The following is a 24,657-nucleotide window of genomic DNA, read 5'->3' as shown; positions in this document are numbered from 1 at the left end:
GTGAACTTCACAGAAAATTATTAATCCATATAAGTAGTAAAGTGAATCCAAAACAGGGTTGGCAGAATGGGAATTGGAGAAGGGCTTGACTTGTTTGTATAAAATCTTAGGGAGTAACTAAAGATGATAAAGTTTTGCAAGTAAAGTAATGAGGCAATTACAAGCAAAGTGAAAAACTTGGCAAAGAAGTGGCAGAGAAATGTTGAGTTTGAAATTATGTTATTTTTAACTTTTATCGTATTATCATTCTGACAGAGTAGCCTAGACTTCTTATTTTAATGTGAGAATTTGATATACTTTCACTGTTTTGTTTTGTTTTTTTTTGGCTAGTCCATGGTGATTTCCAGAATTTTGTTATTGAATTTATATTTAAGGTCATTAGTAGCTGTTTGGCATTGTCCATTTATTTTCTGTCAGTGTTTCTCAAAGTGGTAGCTTTTTGGGCAGGATAATTCTGTGAGTTTGTCCAGCACATTGCAGGATATTTAATATCCCCGTCTCCCACCTACTAAATGCCCACGTTGCCTCCCCTGTCAATGTGGCAACCCAGACCCTCCTACACGCTTCCAGGTGCCCCTGGTTGAGAACCACTGCATTTAGCCCAAGTTCTTCACCAGTTAAATAAGAATAATAACCCTACCTAGCTTGTGAAGTTATTGTCACGATTAAATCTAATAAAATGTGTGTGTGTAGCTTTTACGATCATGAAGGAATATTGTGGATACATGATTATTACATTATTATAATACGTGATTATTATTAATATGAGAGTTTTTCTGTGGCTTTAATTTTCGGGTCCTTCATTTCTATCAGCGAATACTGAGTGGCAACTGTGTAGGAAGGCCTTCAATTCATTTATTTTTGTAGCTAATACAAACTTTGAGGAAAAGATACTGAAAAGCCTTGTTCTTTTCTTTGAGTTTGTTTTTAAAATGGTTGTGTTCAGCTGGGCACAGAGGCTCACGCCTGTAATCCCAGCACTTTGGGAGGCCAAGGCAGGCGGGTCACGAGGTCAGGAGTTTGAGAACAGCCTGACCAACATGGTGAAACCCATCTCTACTAAAAACACAAAAATTAGCCTGGTGTGGTGGTGCGCGCCTATAATCCCAGCTACTCAGGAGGCTGAGGCAGGAGAATCGCTTGAACCCGGGAGACAGAGGTTGCAGTGAGCCAAGATTGCGTCACCGTACTCCAGCCTGGGCAACAGAGCAAGACTCCGTGTCAAAAAAAAAAAAAAAAAAAATGGTTGTGTTCTTCTCAACCACAAGTTTTCAAAATTGCTACTTAGATGTAATAATAATGTATGTGAAAGTTTCTCACATATGGTAAATGCTAAATGCTAAATTGATTAATGACTTTCTGTACTGTACTTATAAGATAGCATTAGAATATTTTGACTTGCTACTTACTTTTATTCTATAAAACATAATTATACCGGCTGGGCGCGGTGGCTCACGCTTGTAATCCCAGCACTTTGGGAGGCCGAGGCGGGCAGACCACGAGGTCAGGAGATCGAGACCATGGTGAAACCTCGTCTCTACTAAAAATACAAAAAATTAGCCGGGCGTGGTGGTGGGCGCCTGTAGTCCCAGCTACTCGGAGAGGCTGAGGCAGGAGAATGGCGTGAACCCGGGAGGCGGAGCTTGCAGTGAGCCGAGATTGCACCGCTGCACTCCAGCCTGGGCGACAGAGCGAGACTCCGTCTCAAAAAAAATAAATAAATAAATAAATAAACCATAATTATACCATGGAAAAAAATGGAAATGATTTTCATTTGAAATAGTTAAAAGTAAAATAATTAGTTTAGAATTTAGCCAGTGTTTTTTGTTTGTTTGTTTTGATTCGGGGTCTTACTCTGTTACCCTGGCATGCAGTGGCAGGATTATAGCTCACTTCAACCTCCACCTTCTAGGCTCAAGCAATCCTCCTACCTTGACCTACCAAGTATTTGTGACCACAGGTGTGTGCCACCACTATTTTGTTTTATTTTTGGTGGAGACAGAGTTTCACCATATTGTCCAGGCGGGTCTTGAACTCCTGAGTTCAACCTCCCAAACCGCTGAAATTACAGGCATTAGCCACCACGCCAGATTTTTATCCACTCTTCTCCCTCCCCATCATTTTTGTTCATAGCCACTTTCCTCCTCTTCCATCCTTTTTGTTCATGGAAGAGTTCTGGTCATTTGGAATTGTAGTTGTGCAGGAGAAACAAGGAGCTTGAAATACTCAGCTCATATCTCAACTCTTAGCTCCTCATTCAAGAGGACATTGCATAAAAGGAAGAATGAGTGCTGTATCAGCTATAAATTGTGATTCTTAGCATGGACTACCGCAGCAGGAGGAATAGGCACATTTATTTCAGTACAACCAGAAATGGAATCTGCTTGGAAACAGTTTATTTTGCAATGGATTTCTTGTGGAGGGAAACAAATGTGATAGAAACCATGGAATTGAAAAGAATATGTTAACTGTTGGAGAATCAAGTCCGTGCTTTGTAAGCCTTTCTGCTTTAAGTAAGATGAGTTTTTATCTCTGTTGGATATTCTCTTTGTTTTCTGTTTGGTTTTCAGTATGATTCATTTGAAATTACAACCTAACTTTGCCATCCTAAAGGAAAAAGTAAAGGCATTTTGGAAGAATTACCTTATTAGGAGATTCTTCCAATAATCTTCACACTTACTTTGTATAAGTGAACTAAAATCTCTGTGCTTCAGTTTCCTTTCTTGTAAAATGGGGAAATTGGGATGTGTTATTTCCAAGAATCCTTCCAACTTTTGGACCTTAGTATTTCTTTTTCTGTGGGGGATTTAGGAATTCTTTGGACTGTGTTCCTGTAAAGGGATCTTCTGGTTGATTGCTCTGAGTTCCTGTTAAAGAGAATGAAGTATTAGACTCTATACCATTGTGGCTCCCTCAGCTTTGTGTCCATTGACTACATTCATAATCCAAGTCAGTAGAAGCACAAGTATAAACCTTTGTTTACACTTTGTTTACAGAAAGGACCAGGAAAGAGCATGTGAATGAACTAACACAAATGTCTTTCCTTGAAACAGTAGCTCACATTGAATACTAAGATGGTGGATTGTAGCATTTTCTGTGTATAACAGATAAGGTCTCATTATGAAATAGGAAACCAGGCCATTTTTTTAATACCAGTAACAAAATTTACCTTCTTTCTTGGTTGTTAAATGTCAGGATGTAAAATTAAAATAAATTAACTTAACCAAGAATATTGAGTTCCTAATCACATGATCTTAAAAATCTTTAGAGATTTATTATAGAGACTATCTTCCTTGAATTGCTAGTATGTAATTTGAGTACTAAATTTGGTAATTGTATTGTATAACTTGGAGTAATAATTGTTGGGCATGTACATGTAAGTAACTGGACTATAGGCTTGATTATCACTAAAGAAAAGATAAGCTTAATTGTTGGATCAATTTGACTTTACCTTTACGCACTGGAAGAGGCAATTACTTACAAGAAGAATTTTTTTTTTTTTTTTGAGATAGGTTTTCGTTCTGAAATACAGTGGCACAATCACAGCTCACTGCAGCCTAGACCTCCCAGGCTCAAACAATCTTCCTGCCTCAGCTTGCCAAGTAGTTGGGACACAGATGTGAGCCACCTCACCTGGCTCACATAATTTTTTATGTGTGTGTGTGTGTGTGTGTGTGTGTGTGCATATGTATATATGTATTTCTTTTTTCTTTTTCTTTTTTTTCTTTTTTGCAAAGATGGGGTCGTACTATGTTGCTGAGGCTGGTCTCCTGGGCTCAAGCTGGGATTAAAGATATGAGCTACTATGCCGAGCTACAATAAGAAAATTAATAATTAGGATATCAGTAGTGTAGCAGTAATAATTAGTAATAATCAGAATGTGTATTTGTTTTCGATGTTTAAATGAAAGTTTCCTGACCTGATTTGCTGTATTAGCATTATCAGAAGGTATACTTGGTATTTTGGGATGGCAGATAAGGAAATAGTTTTTTGGTTTGACCTAAACAGATGTTTATCTGTTTAAGAGTATAACAGATTGATATAAAGAAAAGGGCATTTCACTATTAATACCTTTTAGTTTTGGATTTGAATTAAGATAGATTTTAAACATAATATAGTTCTACAAAAGTTCTTGGGAAGCAAAACAAAGTGATTACTGACTTGATTTTTATGAAATAAACTAAGAGTTCATGAAACTATAATAATAAAAAACTGCCAAAAGGTACTTGATACATTTCTCTTCCCTTAGTCATATGCAGCACACATTATTCTAAGGAGAAGTTACGGTGCTTTCTAATTTAATTACTCAGACTTCCTGTAGAGACATTCAGGTTTCTATACAATACAATTATTTTGCACTTTAATTTGAACACATTTCTGATTTTTATTAGCAGCAATAAAAATAAGGACTTTTTCATGATCTTCTGTATATCTGTATTATCATTTTTAATATTTCTGAATAATTTAAGTATATTGCCATCATCTGCTTTCAGATTTAGCAATTCTAGTTGGTGGGTTTAATCTCTTATTTTCCTCATATTAACTTTTAAATAAATTTTGGACACTAGCTCTGTTTACCGTGTAACTTATCTTTTTTCTTTTGGCCATGAGTGGAAGGTAAGCTGAGGTGAAGGAGGTAGGGGTAAGAATTGTTGAGACAGTTTACTGCTTACTAGTCAGTGTTCCACAATGGCCATGTGTTTAGTGATTCCTTAAGTCTGGAATAAACTTTTCTCTGTTTAAATAATTCTTATGTTTAAAACCCAGTGTCTTTGTGATACATGTTTTGGTTTGATTCCATCCCCACTTCCATCCTATTCAGCAATCTTTTTCTTAGTTGAGCCTTTAAAATTTTGATTTCTATATTGCCATTTCTTTATTATAAGTAATATGTGACATTAAATGTCTAAAAATAGACCTTTTAGAAATTATAGCTGTAATATGGAGTGGCATTTTCTTTTAAAATGAACTATGAAGAATGTTATAGGGTATGAAAAGATACCGTGCAGTCCAAAGTAATGCAAATCAGCAAAATCAGCCAGTATCCTCTCCTTTATCAAGAGTCCAGAAATTAGACAGTAGGAGTGTATAAATTATAAAATCAAGATGAAGGAACATACAGATTCCTAAATGATCAACTTTATGTCCTTCGGTAAGGATCATAGGGTGGATGAGTATGTGTGTGTGTGCAGACATTTAAAGAGCGAACATTTCCTATAAAAGGCTAGATAGCAAATTATGGTAGGCTTTATGGTCTCTGTGACGGCTACTCAATTCTGCTTATATATAGCACAAATGCAACCATAAAGAATATCTGACGAATAAGTATGTGTCAGTAAAACTTTATTTATAAAATCAAGCAGTTGGCTGGATTTGGCCCACAGGTCAAAGTTTTCCAATCTCTGCCTTAGTTTATCAGCCTGACTTGTTTTTAAAGGATATACAGAGAAGAACATTCAGTAAGAAGTACATTTTTATATTTAAATTTCATTAATAGCGCTTGTTACTAGTTGAAATTTAACCTTTTGTCACAAATAAAAGAGTCTGAAAAGAATCAGTAATTTGGTTTTTTTTTTTTTTTTTTTTTTTTGAGGCAAGGCCTGGCTCTGTCACCCAGGTGGAGTATAGTGGTGCTATCTCGGCTCACTACAACCTCTGCCTCCCAGGCTCAAGAGATCCTCCCACCTCAGTCCCCCAAGTAACTGGGACTCCAGGCGCACGCCACCACGCCTGGTTAATTTTTGTATTTTTTTTGGTAGAGATGGGGTTTTCTCATGTTGCCTAGGCTGGTCTTGAACTCGTGAGCTCAAGCCATCCGCCCACCTCAGCCTCCTAGAGTAATTGCATTATAGGCGTGAGCCACTGCGCCTAGTCAAGAATCAGTAATTTTTAATAATACGTAGTAATTCTATATATCAAAGTAAATTATTTTTAGGTTTTTTTTTTAAATCTTGTGAGAGGTGTGTTATCTCTGTTGAATTATGATTAGTATAATAAGGTAGCTTAATTAGGCATCCTTTGAGGGTAGTTTAATGATTAGCTCAATTATTGAAGTGTTTAGCTTGACTTCCTAATTTTAATTAAAAATATACTTGCCTTTGTAGCTTTTTCTTAATATCTTTCTTAATATCATATACATATGTGTAGGTACATTTAGATAGATGCCTTTAAAGATAAAAGTGAATGTAAGCATTTTATTAAAATATTGTGACTTTTTTGATGTTACAGATGTTTGTCAGAAATAACTGGGAAAAAACTACCTGAAAAATGAATAATGTATTTTTTAAAAATTCATGGCTGGGCACAGTTGCTCATGTCTGTAATCCCAGCACTTTGGGAGGCTGAGGCAGGAGGATCACTTGAGGTCAGGAGTTCGAGACCAGCCTGACCAACATGGTGAAACCCCGTCTCTACTAAAAATATAAAAATTAGCTGAGCGTGGTGGCAGGTGCCAGTAATCCTAGCAACTCGGGAGGCTGTGGCAGGAGAATCACTTGAACCTGGGAGGCGGAGGTTGCCATGACCTGAGACTGTGCCACTGTACTCCAGCCTGGCCGATAGAGTGAGACTCCGTCTCAAAAACAAGCAAACAAACAAAAATTCATAAGGCTCCTAGAATAAAATTCAGATTCTTGGCCACTTTCTTTAGAATCAGATGTATTACATGCCTCTTGTTGGAAAGAACATACATGGTAATTTAATTGGAAACTGAAATTTTATCTACTTTTTGAAAATATTTTATAGTTGCCCACTGACCACTCTTTGCATTATTTTCCAGTAGCAGTAAATATAGATATAATTTTATTTAGTAAATGAGGCCAATTTTTACTTGATTCCATTTCTCCAACTAGTATTCTTTTGGAAGTATATGTAAAAATATATATGAGACAAATAAATGAAATGATAACATGCTGAGCATATTTCTTTATATTTATTGGAGCTATGATTTTAACGTGAGCATTCACCCAGAAAGGTTTTTAAATAAAAAATAGCTGATAATTTTTGTTTTATATTAATCTTCATTTGAAAAATAAGGTTTGCTTTATACAGCTTGTTATTTGTAAAATATATGACGAGTCCTAGAACTTACATGATCGTTATTGTTAAACAGCAAGTTTTAAACAATTGGAGGGGTTTCAATAATAGTGTTTGGTCTTGTTTTTTATTTTCAAATAAGTGCAGTCTGGAAATTTGAAGCTTTTCCTTGTGAAGTTGTTTGTTGAGTGCTTAATCCTGCTCTTTCTTGAAAGTACATAATCTTTTCTTGTGATGGCGGTACCTCTGCTTTTTCACAGCAGCACTCTGTCAAAGGTGACTATAAATCTGGCGGCATCAGCTGTTGCAGTACTTTCTGCTAGATGGTTTTCCTTTTGTGCATTTGTCTCTTTTTGTCTTTTGAAAAGGAAAAAAAAGTGTTGAAACAGATTTTTCCATCTGTTCAGTCTTTGTACTGTATTTTTCATAATGTGTTGTATTTTTCTTTTAAAATTCACTTAACATACTTGAGAAAAGAACTTAGCCATTAGGCATCCGGGAATGGATGCTGGGATAAAAAGCTGTTTTTACTTATATGTGAGAATTTACATTCTTTCTTGTTCATTTAACCCAGACCGCTATTATTTATGACTACATAGTAAATAGTAGTTTGAGCAAGTGGTTCCTTTAAAAGTATATTTATCTATCAAAAGCCATTCTAAAGAATTGCCTGTGATAATAAATAAAATTCATTTTTGCCTCTTCAAAAACAGTCCTAACTCCAAAACAGTGAATATTAAGAATGATTGTTTTCAACCACTCTAATTTGTTTACAAATAATAAAAAATTTCTTACTAAAAATAATAGTGGAAGGAGGTAACTAGAGGCTTATTCCAACCCAGTGAATACTATAATTATGTATTAGTCTGAATGTTGCAATTACTTTTCTGTTTTGGTGCTTGTTTTATTCACATTAAAACAAAAGCAGTTGACTGACCTAAATTTTCAAATACTGTTGGACATTTGTAAAATGTTAAAATTGTCTTGACTTAAAGTTTTAAATGTTGATGTACACATTTTTCAGGGCTATTCTTAGCATTTTGTTAAATTTTTACTGCAGAAATAGTTCATTTTGTAGTTTTACTTAAATGAGATTAGCAGAATATTAGCATTGAGTAAGCAGTAAAAATTAGTTTTGCCTACTCTTATTATCGTGATGATGTGGCTATCTTCATTTTTAATATATTTTCTAAATAGACTTCATTTTTTAGTGCAGTTTTAGGTTCACAGCAAAAATAAGTGGAAGGTACAGAGATATTATGTATACTCCCTGTCCCAAAACATTCGTAGCCTCCTCCATTATCAGCAGAGTGGTGCATTGAATCTACATTGACACATCATTTTCATCCAAAGTCCATAGTTTATGATAGGGTTCATTCTTTGTACATTTTATATGTTTAGACAAACATAATTACATGTCTTTCATCATTATAGTATCATACAGAATATTCTCACTCTCCAGAGTTTTGTGCTGTTCTTCATGTAGATCTTGTACCTATTTGTTAGATTTATATTTATTTCATTTTTTGGGGTGCTAATATAAATTTCAAATAATTTCAAATTAATTATTTCAAATTCCACTGGTTCTTTTCTGGTATATAAGAAAGCGAATGACTATGTTGCTTTTTTCTTTTTTAGATACAGTCTTGCTCTGTTTCCCAGGCTGGAGTGCAGTGGCACAAACAGCTCACTGCAGCCTCGAGTCCTTCCACATCAGCCTCCTGAGTAACTGGGACCACAGGCACACACCACCACACCCAACTAATTTTTAAATTTGTTGTAGAGACAAGGTCCTGGCATGTCGGCCAGGCTTGTCTTGAACTCCTGGGCTCCAGTGATCTCATCTCCCAAAGTGCTGGGGTTTACAGGCATGAGCCACTGCGCCTGGTGTGAATGAGTTTTGTATGTTAACCTTGCATATCCTGGCCACCTTGCTATAATCACATATTGGTTGCAGGCATTTTTCTATTAATTCTTTCTGATAGCTGCATAGTTGATCATGTTATCAATGAACAAAGAAAGTTTTCTTTCTTTCTTCCTAATCTATCTTGTATACCTTTTATTTCCTTTGCTCATTGCATTAGCTGGTGCTCCCATTACAGTGTTGAAAGGTGTGATAAGAAGGATATCCTTGCCTTGTTTCTGATTGTAGTGGAAAAGTGTGAGTGTTTTGCTATTAAGCGTGTTAGCTGTAGTTTTTATGTAGATGTTCTTTATCAAGTTGAGGAACTTCACCTGTATTCCTAGTTTACTGACAGTGTTTATCTGGAATGAGTGTTGGATTTTCTTCATCAGTTGATATAATCATGTGATTTTTCTTTTTTTAGCCTGTTAATGTAATGGATTACATTAATTGGTTTTCAAATGTTGAACTAGAGTTACATACCTAGTATAAATCCCATTTGGTCATGCTGTGTGATTCTTTTTATACATTATTGAATTCAGTTTGGTAAAAATTTTATTGAGAATTTTGCATCCATCTTCATGAGAGGGATTGATGTTAGTTTTCTTGTAATGCCTTTGGTGTTCACATTAGTGTAATGCTGGGCTCATAAAATGAGTTAGGATATATTTCCTCTGCTTTTATCTTCTGAAAGAGACTAGACACTTGGTATAATTCACCAGTCAAACCATGTGGTCCTGGTACTTTCTGTTTTGGGAATCTATTAATTGATTCAGTTTCTTTAATGTACACAGGCCTATTCAAATTGTCTGTTTCTTCTTGTGTGAGTTTTGGTAGATTGTATCTTTTAAGGAGTTGGTCCATTTCATCTGTGTCATCAAAATTGTGGGCATAGATTTGTTTTTAGTATTCCTTTATTATCCTTTTAACGTCCATGAAATTAAAGTGATGTCTGTCTTTCATTTCTGATGTTAGTAATTTGTGTCCCCTCTTCTTTTTCCTTAGTGTGGCTAGAAGCTTATTGATTTTTTTTTGAAGGAAGCAGCTTTTAGTTTTGTTGATTTTTCTCTTTTGATCTCTTATATTCAGTTTCACTGAATTCTTCCTTAACTGTTATTATTTATTTTCTTCTGTTTACTTTGGATTCAGTTTCCTCTTCTTTTTGTAGTTTCTTAAAGTGGAAGTGATTGATTTTAGCTGTTTCTTCTTTAATGTATATGAATTCAATGCTATAAATTCCCTTTAAGTAGTACTATTTTCTATGTTTCCCATAAATTTTGATAAGTTGTTTTCATTTTTTAGTTCAAAACATTTAAAAAATTATCTCTTAATATCTTTTTTGACCCAAGTATTAATAGAATTGTTTTGTTTAATCTCCACATATTTTGGGATTTTCCAGCTCTCTTTTTGTTACCAATTTCTAGTTTACTTCCATTGTGTTCCAAGAGCTGACATTGTATAGTTTCTATTTTTTTAAATTTTTTGAGGTATATTTTATGGCCCCGAATATATTCTATCTTGGTTAATGTTCCATGTGAGTTTGAGAAGAATGTGTATTTTGCTGTTATTGGATAACGTAGACTGTAGATGTCCCTTATATCTAGTTGGTAAAGGGTGGTATTGAGTTCAGCTCTGTTGGCTCTTTTTTTCTGCCTGCTGGATCTGTCCATTTCTGATAGAGGGATGTTAAAGTTTACAACTGTAATAGCGGATTCATATATTTCTCCTTGCAGTTTTATGAGTTTTTGTCTCATATATTTTGACACTCTGTTCTTAGGTGCATGCACCTTAAGGACTGTTGTGCCTTCTTGGAGAATTGACTCTTTTTTCATTTTGTAATGCCCCTCTTTATCTCTGGTAACTTTCCTTGGTCTGAAGTCTGTGTCTGAAATTAATATAGCTACTTTGCTTTCTTTTGATTACTGATAGCATGGCATATCTTTCTTCATCTATTTACTTTTATTCTATACGTGTCTTTAGAGTGAATTTCTTGCAGACAGCGTATAGCTGGGTCTTAGTTTTAGATCCTCTTTGACAATCTGTCTTTTAATTGGTGCATTTAGACCATTGAAGTTTAAAGTGAATGTTGATATACTTTGAATAATACCTACCATATCTGTTACTGTTCTCTATTTGTCGCCCTTGTTTTTGTTTCCCTTTCTTTTTATGCCTCTTGTGGTTTTAATTGAGCGTTTTATATGGTTCCACATTTTCTTTCCTTTCATAGCATATCAGTTTCTTAGCATATCAGTTGTACTTCTTTTTTTATTTTTTTAAATAGTTGCTCTAGAATATGCAGTATATATTTACAGTTAATCTGGGTCTACTTTGAAAGAACACTATACTGCTTCACAGGTCATATGAGTACCTTATAATAACAAAAAGAAATTGTAATTCTTCACTCTCATCACTGACGTCATCGCTGTCATTCATTTCACCTATATATAAGCATATGTGTTTATATATATAAACATACATAAACTGGATACATTGTTGTTGTTATTATTTTGAACAGACTATTACTACTAGATCAATTAATAGAAAAGTTTTTATTTTTGCCTCTATTTATTTCTCTGATGCTGTCTTCCTTTATGTAGAGCTGAGTTTCTGATCTATGTCATTTTCTTTAAGAAAAAAACAACTTTGACGTTTTCTGCAGAGCAGGTCATTTCGTCAGTTTTTGTTTGAGCAAGTTTTCATTACTCCTTCAGTTTTGAAGGCTAATTTTGCAATGTACAGAATTGCAGTTTTTTTTTTTTTTAACTTTCTGCACTTTACATGTTTTATTTCTCTCTCTTCTTGCCTGCATGGTGTCTTGTGAGAAGTCAGAAATAATTTTTATCTTTGCACCTCTGTTGGTAAGGTGTTTTTTCCAGTGGCTTCTTTCAAGATTTTTTTTTTAATCTTTGGATTTCTATAATTTGAATATAACATGTCTAGGTGTAGCTTTTTTTGTTGTTGTTGTTGTTAGCATTTATTCTGCTTGGTATTTTCTTAGCTTCTTGAATTTGTGATTGGTATCCGACATTGATTTAGAGGAAATTCGCAGTCATTATTGCTTAAATATTTCTTTCTGTTCCCTCTTCTCCTGGTTTTCCTGTTACATGTACGCGTTTTCTTGCTGTCTCACTGTTCTCAGATATTCTGTTCTGTTTTTTCCAGTCTTTTTTCTCATTGCTTTTCAATTTTGGACATTTCTGTTGAGGTATCCTCAGGTTAAGAGACTATTTCCTTAGCTGTGTCCAGACTACTATTGAGTCTATCAAAGGCATTCTTTACTTCTGTTAAAGTGTTTTTGGACTCTGGCATTTCTTTTTGACTGGTTCTTAGAATTTCCATCTTTCTGCTTATATTGCCCATCTGTTACTTGGTATTGTATACTTTATCCATTAGAGCCCTTAGCATATAAATCATGGTTGTTTTAAATTCCCAGTCTGATAATTCCAACATTACTGCCATTTTGAAGTCTGATTCTGAGGCTTCCTCCATCTCTTCCAACTGTATTTTTTGCCTTTTAATTTTTTCATGTTATCTGGACATGATGTACTAAGTAAAAGGAACTGCTGCAAATAGGCCTTTGGTAATGGTGTGGGGGGAAGGGAAGTGTGCTATAGTCCTGTCATTAGGTGTCAGTTTTTTAGTGAGTCTGTGCTCTTGGACTGTGAACTTCAGGAGTGCTTCTTAATCTCTTCTTCCCACATTTCCTCCCACTCCCTTTTAGGTGGAATAGGATGGCTAAAGTGGGCTGCCGTTGCGTACTTCTCTTCCTCTTCTTGGAAAGCTTGGGCCCACTGGAGTGAGTGATTTTTCTTCTCTCAGGTTAGTTGGTCTCTGATAAAACCTCAGCAGGTTAGGCTCTGGTAAAAGTGTTATTTCTGAAGGCAGTCCTTTTTGTTAAGAACAGAATATGCTCTTGCATGTTTAAAAATGGTTGCCTTTTCTCTTCCCTCTGCTGGTAGCATGAGGGAATTTTCTCCAATATTCATTGCGAGAACCTGCTCAAGCTTTAGAGGTAAAATTTACAAAGATGTGGGGACATCTCTATGACTGGATTCCCCTGGAGTTTTTGACTTTCTGACTTGTCCATTTTGAGCCTTCAACTATTCCTCAGTTACAGTGCTTGCTTCCCTACCCAGACACTGGTTTTCACAGAGGTTCGTGCTTATGGGTTTCTGCTTTCAGCAAGTTGTGATTCTGTGTATCCACCTGTCTGTCTTTCCAGTTGAGGGGGCAGTGGTTTGTCTTGTGTCTCACTTCTGTTACAGATCTTTAAGAAGAGTTGTTGATTTTCCAGTTTCTTCAGCTTTTTACTTCTTGTTAAGATAAAATGATGATTTCCATGCTCCTTACACACTACACTGGAAAAGAGAAGTTGATATTAATTTTTATTGGTGAAAACATACGTGGTCTTCAAAAAGAGGTTTTAAAACTAACGTTTATCAAGTAGGTGCAGCTATAGAATAGGGGTACTCTAAATCTGTAATTAATCAGTTGGCAAAGGCTTTGGATTGCAAGCACATTCATAGCCCATAATATACAAAATGAAGTGTTCTTCATTATGTTCATCTTTGGTAAAGACTTACTAAACTGTTGTTTTGGGCATATTTCTATTAAGTCAGTCAGAAGCTAATTTAGATGACAGTAGGAAATTATTAAACATTTGGAAAATGAGACCTGGGAGGAGATAGGGAATTCATGATTATTCAGTTAGAAAAAAAGGAAATCTGAGAAGTTATTTAATAGATTATATGTATATAAATAGATTGTTTAGGGAAAGTAATGCTTAATTTTACTTATGTCCACAAGGTTTCCCAGTGTTTCTCAACTATGGCTATACATTAGAATAATTTGTGGAGCTGAAAAAACCAAAATGTACAAACAATGTCCAAACATCCTTGGATTTCTTCTCTAGAGATTCTGATTCAGTGAGTCTGGCAAGGGGCATGACATCTGTAATTTTTTGTTTTAAATCTTTGTGGATGCTTGTGATATAGAGCCAAAATTGAGAAATACTGGTTTAAGTGTTTGACAGGCTGGGTAGCAGTATTCTTAGGCAGATGGTAGAAAAGAAACATGTTAATTACTGAATATAGAGAGGATGTCGTTTTAAAGCAGTCATAACATCTTGAGATCTGTGGTGTAACCATGAGGAAATACACTGCCTTTTTGTTCTGCCACTGCCTTTGGAGACAGGGCTGTGAAACTGTTACATGAAATATTTGGAAAGGAGCTGGAGTTCCAGGTCTTGAGTTATGGTGTTTTTCCTTCCTAGCAGTTTATCACTGGTCAAGAGAAGGAGCAATATAAAAGACCTTGAAGTCTAATTACGGTTGAAAAGTCTATTCTTAAACATGCAGGGCTTGGCCAGGTGCGGTGGCACATGCCTGTAATCTTAGCACTGTGGGAGGCCAGGGCAGGCAGATCATTTGAGGCCAGAAGTTCAAGACCAGCCTGGCCAATATGGTGAAACCCTATCTCTACTAAAAATACAGAAATTTGCCGGGCTTGGTGGTGCATGCCTGTAATCCCAGCAACTGGGAGGCCCAGGCACTAGAATCACTTTCACACCCGGGAGGCAGAGGTTGTAGTGAACTGTGATTGCACCACTGAACTCCAGCCTGGGAGACAGAGTGAGACTGTGTCACCAGATAAATAAAATACAATAAACCAAACTAAACTAAACTAAATTAAGATAAAATAAAAAAATTAAGTTGCAGGTGATCCTCACACGGATTAGGTTAAGAATGCAAATGACGTTTCACAGATGAGAAAACTACAGCACCAGTAGATTGTTTTAGTTATTACAGATCGTTTAATGTATTTTCATTTTTTCCTGGTAACCTGCTACTTACAGAAAGTTTATTATTTTTATCATTAGTAGGATAAATATATCATGTACTGCTGCTTTTATTTATTGACTTTCATTTATCCCCCATAACAGTGTGGATGAAGAAATCAAAGGTTTCTGATGATGCTCAATTTTTTTAAATTGTTTTTATGTTCACACAAAATAAAGGACAGTATTGGTCCTAATCTAAAGCTCACCCTCTTTTCACAAATGCTTCCATCAATATTCTTTGATCCCATTACAGTGGTATTTAGATTTTAACTTTGTTATTGAAAAATAATCACATTATGGTTAAATCTCTTCAAGACTTGGGCCATTAAAAGTAAAAATCGTCTACTGACTTTTTATTCAGAGTAGTAAGGCAATTCAGAGTAGTAACATTTTGAAGGCATATCAAAATACTTAAGATTTAAATTACCCTGTTTGCCGAAAGTATAAAAGAATGTACTGAAAGAAGTGGTAAGAGAGGTTAACCTTCAGTGTTTCTGATGAATTAAAATTGTGCTGTTGGGTTTACCTTTTTTACTGTGGTAAGAAGGAACAGTTTTCCCTTAAATTTTTTTCTTGGTTTAGTAGGAGAATATCTGCTCAAAGAAATTTACTTTCACAGAATATGTAATTAAACATACACTATTACAGGATAATTTATTGTCATTTCCAAATGTAGTTCATAGAAAATATCATGATCCTTATTCTTATCTTTAAACTTTGCAAGATATAAATGTATTTCCAGAAACCTCACAGGATATCACAGTTCTCCAGTTGCTTTCTATTTTATGTGTACTCTAGTCTTCATTCCTACGTTAGAAAATTGAGTATGTCCCTTCTGTAGAGATTAGAATAATATCATTACTTTTCTTTGCCTTTTTCCTCATTGAAAATAATTGATGAACAGATTCTCTGAAAAGATACCTAATCTTAAAAAATTTAATAATTTATAACGAATATACCAGTTTTGATACTGTCTCATTCTTCATAAAAGTAGAGGTTGTCAGAATATGTGTGTCAGACATTTTCATAATATACAGTGGTAGTGACAGTAGTGAAAACTTGCCCAGGAGCGATACTCTCAGACTTTATCACTGACTGGGGGCCCATGGCCTGTTTATTTTACTATTTTTTGTTTCTACTTTGCTGACAGTACAAATCCCACAAGGAAGAATAAGCAATAAGAGGAAATATTGTTGTGATTGTAATAACAACCTAAAAAAATCATTGAAGATAAAATGAATGGGCTGGAAATGTAATTTATGGGATTTTAAGGGCTATAATGGATCCTAGAGAAAATCGAGTCCAATTTCCTGATAGTGACAGGATTAGAACATTTTTCCACTGTTGTGTACTTTTTATTGGTTTTCTGAAAAGTGAACTAATCTTACCTAAGAAGGTATGACTGGAGCGGACATGATGGCTCATGCATGTAATCTCAGCATTTTGGGAGGCTTAACTCTGGAAGTTCAAGACCAGCCAAGGAAATATAGCGAGACCTTGGCTCTACCGAAACAAACAAACAAAACAAAAAAGCCAGGCATAGTGGCAAGTGCCTGTAGTCCCAGCTGCTCTGGAGGCTGAGGCAGGAGGATCCCTTGAGCCCAAAAGTTTGAGGCTGCAGTGAGCCATGATTGTGCCTCTGTACTCTACCCTGGGTGACAGAGTGATACCCTTACAAAAAAAAAAAAAAAGATATTACTGGACGTAAAACATGTTTCTTAGGTTTTAAGAAAACTCATTCATTCATTGAGTGTCTGCTATGTGCCATATGGTTTTCCAACCTTTGAGAGTAAAGAGAGCAGATTACCATGTTCTTATTACCTGAGACTGTTTGAAAGTCTTCCACACTCTAGGATGGAAGTATAGCATAGGCTGTCAAACATAGTTGTATAATTCAGCCAAAGATGGTCCCAACTGAAGGAAAAGGACGTAGGTACAGAATTCAGTATGACTATAATGAGCAAGGAGGGAAATCAAAGAATGGCATGAACATATAAGAATAGCATAAGGCATGCTAAAATTTCAAATGAACTGATGTTTGTGAAAATCATTGAAAAGTTTTTTTCAAGTAATATTGTATATTCAAGTAATATTGTTACCTACGAAATTCTTATCTACTTGGAGTAACTGAAGACTTAACTGTTATATTGCTTTTATAATTCTGGTGCTAAACTTTTGAGATTTGTACCCTCAATGCCTATTAAAGTTCTCAAATAAGAAAAATTGAATGAGTTAAGCAAACATGGTTAAGGAATATCATTCTGTAGCTTGCTATCTTTACCTCCTAGGAGCTACTAAATGAGTGAACATGGAGGCTAATTAGGATCATTAGTACAAGAAGCTGTGATTTGTTTCCCCTTAATGTGCCCATTTTTCTTGCCACACAAGTCTGTATAGTAGTGAATGAAAGCAGGTAGGGTTAGAAAGAAACTAGTGGTTATGGGGAAGAGAGAGAGACTAAGTAAGTGGTTTAAAATTCCAGAATATGAGGAATGAAAACAAGATTCTCTTGTCGTGTGGGTCTAGAGAGAGGTCTTGATTCAAGTTTTCTAGTATTAATGGTATAAGTCAGTTAGAGGGATACAATAACATAATGAAATAAACCCAATAATTGTATGTCTGACTCTGTACTGCTACTTTTCTCCACTTTAGAAACACACTAAAGATAACCACCTTTCCAAAGGTATATACATGGTTTAAAGATTAAGTAGCATAGTGTAGTGGAGGCTGTGATGAAAAGTATATGCCCTGCCTTGCCCATGCCTACCCCTGCTCCCCAGAAGGATCCACTTAACTGTTTCTGGTCATGTTGCTAACTCTAAATAAAATCTCTTGCCAATGTTTTTTGATTCCTCAACTTTAGAAATTATCAGTTGATTTCCTGCCTTAATAAATGAGCATTTGCCTCATATCTCCCCTCTCCTGTAGTCTTGTCCCTATTTTTACTTTGTTTCCTTGTTACCTTTGTAAATTTCAATAAGTATCTTATAGTTAATTCTGTATTTCTTGCTCTGTCAACTATGCATACTAGCTCTTGGCTCCCCACTATAAAATGAGAAAGTTAACCCATCACTTTTCCATGTTTGTTTCCTTTTTCTTCCTCCTTTCCTTTGCCAACTGTAGTCACGTGTAATTAATATGAACGTTTAGTTTGATTCTAAAAGTTGAAAATGGGTGAACAGTACGTATTATGCCTTTTTTTTCCTGTGATGACTTTTTTATTCCACAGTCAAGTGATATCTTGTGAGTACATTTCTTTTCTTGTACGGCTGCTTTTCTTCCTTCTCCCCCACTTCCCTTATGCATTGGCTGCTGTCATCTCATGCTTAAATGCCTGAGGCTTCTCAAGGATGGAGTCACATCTCTGGAGCCCTCTTGTTCTCATGAACCTGCCTCCAGTGAATACCTCCTTGTTCTTCTCTAAGCTGGACCAGTGTTGTTTATGTCAACTGTACTGTTTTCCTCCTGGGCTTTTTCATCTTTTTTCTGAGTTGAATTCAGTGTTTATTAGATTTTCCGTCATTGCCTTTGTGTGTGTGTGTGTGTGTGTGTGTGAGATTTACTCTTTCAGTTTATTGGAGTATAGTCTTAAATGACTTCCAAAAAGAATGATAAGAATATCTAAAAGTCTTTGTTCTATAATTAGATCTTGTCAGGGGTTTGCTTGAATGTCTTTATAACTCCAGGGACATTATTTCACTGTTTTCTAGCAACTAGCAAACATTGCTAGCAAACTAGCAATTTGATCATTTCTTTGCAGGTGGTCACTTGTTTGTTTTTTTTGTTTCTTTTTACCTGGAAGTCTGTAGGAAGCCTTAAGGAACATTTTAGAGTGGTATATTTAGGTTGGGACTAATTTTGTTTATCATTTTGTGTACTTCCATCTAAGGACCCATGTTCATTAGAAGCTGAGTAAAATCTATTTTCTTCTATTATTTCTTTAATACCTTTCTCTTCTTCTTTTCCTTTGCTTTCTCTTATTGGATGTTACATGTTCTAAAATGATCCTTTATATTGCTTACTTTTTCTTTTATATTTTCTGGTCCTTCATTTTTTGGCTTTACTTTTTTAAAGGGATCTTGGAACGAAATGACAGCATACAAATTTGTTCAGCTTGGTATCTTGGACCAAAAACCTCTTTTCACTACTTTTCAGTCATTATAATATCCAAAATTTTTCCTGAGAAATTTTCATCAGCATGTTTTAGGAATTAATGTAGTTTTTAAATTATTAGTGAGAATCACGAATGATTGTAATTTACAAGGGAAAGATATTTTTCTTGGGACTTTTACTTACATGTATTTCTAAAACCATACTAATTCGTTACATAATCAATGTTCTTATTTGTTCACAAGAATATTGAATTTTCTTTGTTGTTTCTCATCTGTTAAATACGTCTTGTTTTTAAATCATGGGTGAAATAAATTTAAGTCAAATGCAGGACAGAAGGTAATCAGTAGCTTGCAAAAACGCTAAACCGTAGTCTTGTTTTTTCCTCCTACTGTGCTGCATTTCATTTAGGTTGCTAAATACTTAAATTCATTCACTGCTTATGAAAAATATTTAAACGTTTCAGACAAAAATATATTTAAGACTATCATATGTTTTAATTTGTTTTTATGAATAATTCCAGTGTTTGCTTGCCTTAAATTCATTGCCTTTTATTATTACCTATTCATATAGGGTGTTAGTATTTATCATTCATACAAGCTAATTCTTTTTTTTAACAGCTTTAGTGAGATATACTTACATGTAATGATATGGAAGTACTAGCTTGTCAATTTCTACAAACAGCTAGGATTCTGATAGAGATTGTTTAGGTTTTTTAGGTCAGTTTGGTGATTATTGCCATCTTAATAATATTGTCTTTGTTCCATGGATATGGGCTATCTTTTCATTTATTTAGGGTTTCTTTCAGCAGTACTTTCTAGTTTTTAATATTACAGGTCTTGCATTTCTTTGGATAAATTTATTTTTAAATATTCTATTCCTTATGATGTTGTTGTAAGTGGAATTATTTTCTTTTTTTTTTTTTTTTTTTGAGACGGAGTCTCTCTCTGTCGCCCAGGCCCAGGCTGGAGTGCAGTGGCGCAATCTGGGCTCACTGCAAGCTCCGCCTCCCGGGTTCACGCCATTCTCCTGCCTCAGCCTCTCCGAGTAGCTGGGACTACAGGCGCCCGCCACCACGCCCGGCTAAGTTTTTGTATTTTTATTAGAGACGGGGTTTCACCGTGGTCTCGATCTCCTGACCTCGTGATCCGCCCGCCTCAGCCTCCCAAAGTGCTGGGATTACAAGCGTGAGCCACCGCTCCCGGCCGTAAGTGGAATTATTTTCTTAATTGCATTTACAGATTGTTCATTGCCAGAGTATGGTTTTTATGTATATTGGTTTTGTATTATGCAACCTTGCTGAACTTTTTTATTCATTCCAGCTTTTTTAGTGGATTTCTTAGAATTTTCTATATATAAGATTATGTCACCTATGAATAAAGATAGTTCTACTTTTTTCTTTCTATTCTGAACACTTTCTTTTTTTTCTTGCATATTTCCATGGCTAGAACATTAGATTCCATGTTGAATAGACAAGTGGTGAGAATGGACATGCTGTCTTTTTCCCTATCTTAGTGGGAAAGCATTCAGTCTTTCACCACTGGGAAGGATGTTAGCTGTGAGTTTTTCATAGATGCCCTTTGTCATGTTAAGGAAATTCCCTTCTATTTCTGGTTTTATTGAGTTGAGAGTTTTATCATAAAAGGGTATTGATTTTTGTCAGATTTTTTTTCTACACCCGTTGAGATATGTGGTTGTGCTCTGTATTTTAACGTCGTGTATTCCGTTGATCCCGTATACTTTTTAAAGATAAGATTGTTTGTTTATTTCTGTTTCTTATTTAATTTTGCCAAGTATTGTTCCTCTCAGTAGCTATAGGCTCTAAAATGTTTTTTGGCTGATCATTTTTTACGTGGAGATACTTGTAAGGAGGTTGTCTCAAAATTACAACTAGAATTAGAATACAGAATTCTAGCTTTTTGCTTATCTTGCTGGGCCATATTGCTTCATTATTAAAATTAATTTTTAAACGTGATACCCTAAGCTAACATGAAAAATGACTCTAGTATATTATTCTTTAAATCAGCATATTGTTTACTATCTAATTGGTGTATGATGTTCACTTACTACAAGTTACATTTGGTCTAGTTTTATAGAATTAGACCAATCTGGGTTTATTAAGTACTCAGTTGTGAAACGTTGATTATAAATATATGTTCCTTTTCCAGTTTTAAGATGATTTACAATAAAGCAGGAAATAACATTTACATGTGAAAATTGGCTCTTAATATATTTTGCTATGTGTGTGTGTGCATGTGTGTGTTTGCATGTATGCTATAAGGGTTGGTAATTTATACGGTGGATTCTGGAATTAGACTGCCTTGGTTCAGATCTCAGCTTCTTTACTAAGTGAGTGGCCTTGGGCAAGTTACTTAAACGTTGTGCCTGAGTTTCCTTATTTGTAAAAACAAAGCTTATCATAGAGAACTATTGTGAGATAATACATATGTAGTATTGTACTTGACACATCTTAAGTGTTCAGTAAATCTCAGCTTCAGTGATGATGCTGGTGATGATGATGGTGACGTACTTAAAGGCCTCCCAATTCCTCATTTATTCCTCCCTTCCCAACCAATCAACCAGAAAAAGCCATTTAGGCAGTTAGATTAATGCTTGTTTTGAATTTGATATACACTACTGTAAAAAAAAAAAAAAAAGATTTTACTGGCTCTGGCATTTGTTTCTCTGGCTCATGTGTCCTGTATACCTCTTCCTGCTTATTCATTAATTGCTAGTTTTATCATATTATTTTTTTCTGTAATTATTTCTTTTTTTCCTGTTGCTTACATAGAGGGTCATGTCTAAATTAATACAGCCTTGTGTTCAAAGACTGTGCTCCTGATCTGTTTTAACTTTGTCTCATACATCTTCTCTTCATAAATATGCCAGTGATAATGGTGCTTGTCTGGACATGGACCATGAGTCTAGCTGTGCAGGAATTATCTGACGTGTATCATGGGTCAGATAAATTAACTGATTTTCTTTAAAAACAAGAATTACTAGTGGGATTAGGTAGATATCATAGCTGTTAGTCAAGCAATAGAAAAATTGAGAGCAGAAATGTATCTGAGATAGAAATATTGTATTATCTTCAAAAGAATACATTGACGTTTAGAGTTACAAGCTAAGATATAGTGACAGAAAAAGATATTTACCTTTCCCTTATAATTGATGCATACATATATAAAAGAACAAATATTAGAATAGTAAGTGAATATTTCCTCACTTAATAAATTTGCAGGAATGTTCAGTGTATAATCTTCTTTTGGTTTTTCTTCATTTTAGTTTCAGATGTTTAATTTTTTTCATTTAATTGTGAACATAGCCACAGTAAGTGGAAATCACTTACTAAGCAGATCTTCATCATAGTGTTTGACTATAAAACACTTTAATAAAAATGTTAACTCAGTAATGTCAGTATTAGGAAGAATCATGTGTGCAAGGAATAATAATTATAGATGTGAAAAGATATGAATGTTTTGTGATCTAATAAATTCAATGTTGACATTTTCTTGTATTATAATGGTATGTCCACTGTCAGGGAACATTTAGTTCTAGCCAACGTAGTGAATAATACATTGTCTTAAATAATAATGGATACCATTTGGTAAGTACACTCTATGTAGTTTAATCCTCACTGCAATTCTGCAAGCTAGTCTAGAGCGGTCTTATATGCATTTTATAGATTAGAGAGTTAAGACCTGTAATAATTCTCTCCAGATCACAGCATCTAATTGCAGAGCTGGCATATGAACTAACTTGAAAGTAGAGGTCTTCCAGTCTCATTATGCCTCAGATGGTTCCTGTGGTACAATAAGTAAATAAATAATAAATAATTGAACAAACAAACAACCTACCCAGGCATCTCCTCTGGAAATTTGGGTTTAGCAAGTTTGCATTGGGGCCAGAATTCTGATAAACTACCAGGATAGGGAACTACTTGCTCTGAAATTTGTGTCCTTTCTATGTTAGTATCTCAAGATTATATGCAGGCATTATCTATTCTTTAAAACTTAATTTTAAATTTTTTGTTATGAAGTAATAACTTATGAATTTTTCTTCCACTCCATAGGGCAGTTTTGGTGGTAGAACCCCTTGGGGCTAGCTGCAGCTGTATAATACTGCCTTATTTACAGGAAAAGGGAATGAAATAAGTAACTTTGAGAAAAAATCATTTTTCTGAGCCTTAGAAATATCGCCTGTAAAACATGAATAATAACTACCTTTCAGAATTACTGTGATGATTAGGTGCAATTATGTATTTAAGGCACAGTGCCTAACCACTTAGTAGTTACTCAGTAAGTGGTTCTTATTGTTTATTAAGAAGTTATTTTTATCATGTTAGCTAGAAGTTAAGGAACTATGTTATATTGATTTAAAAGTACATTTTTTGTTTAGAGTAGTGTCATATGTAGCCTAAGAGTAAAACGTCTCTTGACCTCTGTGTAACTGACTTCCTGAATTTATAGACATTTTTCATTCTCTTTGGAGAAAACGTTGATTGACACTCATGGCAATTTGAAATTTCAACACCAGTAAACTATTTCTTAGAAGGCTCAAATTAGTAGACCTGTTGCTTATTCTTTACTTACCAAGAATCAGTTTTTCTGTATTCCCAATCTGTTTATGTCTATTATATTAGATATTCTAATCAAGTAGATCACCTTAATATTCTATAAAATGATGAAGTACAAATGCCAAAAGAGAGATTTTTTTTTTTTTTTTTTTTTTTTTTTAGGCGGAGTCTCGCTCTGTCACCCAGGCTGGAATGCAGTGGTGCAATCTCGGCTCACTGCAAGCTCCGCCTCCCGGGTTCAGGCCATTCTCCTGCCTCAGCCTCTCCGAGTAGCTGGGACTACAGGCGCCCGCCACCACGCCCGGCTAATTTTTTGTATTTTTATTAGAGACGGGGTTTCACCGTGGTCTCGATCTCCTGACCTCGTGATCCGTCCGCCTCAGCCTCCCAAAGTGCTGGGATTACAAGCGTGAGCCACCATGCCCGGCCTAAGAGAGATTTTTAAACACGCATCTTTTAAACAAGCATCTAAGATGAATGCATTTGAAAGACTTCATGAAGGTCAGTCACTTAAAATTTCCCTCCTGATTTGGTGTGCATACCTATAAATGACTGGAAAAGAAATAGTAAGACTGTATATGAATGCTGCACTCGTATTGGTTGACATTATCTTTAAAGTTCCTTTTAAGAAGTTAAACTGGAAATCTTATACCTGGATAGTCATAGCTATGTTTTACTCAAGAAAAACAACTCTGATTTTTAGTTAATAGATTCATACTTAAAGAAAATGTCTTTGCCTAATATCAAAAGATTAGCAATATTATGTATGTTTTGTGATAAAGTAATATGAATGGTAAGTATAATTTTTATGATTTTCTATGGTAACTCACTTTAAAAAAAATCAGCTTGTTCATTGATTCCGATCTGGTCTCAGAAGAGAGGTTTAACATTCATGTAAAATGGGAATTATAAAATATGCTGATTGGTGTCAGAAAGAATAATTTAGCTGAAGAGATTAGAATTAGACTCACTATACTGGGTAGAAGGGCAGTTTCTTTTTCTGAAAAAAAAAAAATGGGTGAACAGAGATACAGACTTTTCTTTTTTATGGCCTGTCACAGTGTGATTTGCACATTGCCAGTACTATTAATTTGAATTCTAGTTTCCTGCAGTTGTATTTGAGCAACTGGTATAGCAAAAATACCACTACTACTACTACTACTACTACTACTACTACTACTACTACTACTACTA

General features: G+C 35.0%; 1 protein-coding gene across 1 annotated transcript in view; it reads left to right on the top strand.

Annotated features, from left to right (window-relative positions):
* The window catches only part of LOC116463085 (syntaxin-binding protein 5-like), a 184,223-nt gene that overhangs the window by 6,408 nt on the left and 153,158 nt on the right, over positions 1–24,657 (top strand). The gene's annotated exons all lie outside the window — the stretch shown is intronic.

The sequence above is a fragment of the Hylobates moloch genome, unplaced genomic scaffold, assembly GCF_009828535.3.
Source record: "Hylobates moloch isolate HMO894 unplaced genomic scaffold, HMol_V3 SCAFFOLD_27, whole genome shotgun sequence".
NCBI classification, from domain to species: Eukaryota; Metazoa; Chordata; class Mammalia; order Primates; family Hylobatidae; genus Hylobates; species Hylobates moloch.
Note: the sequence above shows the minus strand (reverse complement) of the source record. Positions and strands in the feature narration are given on the sequence as shown.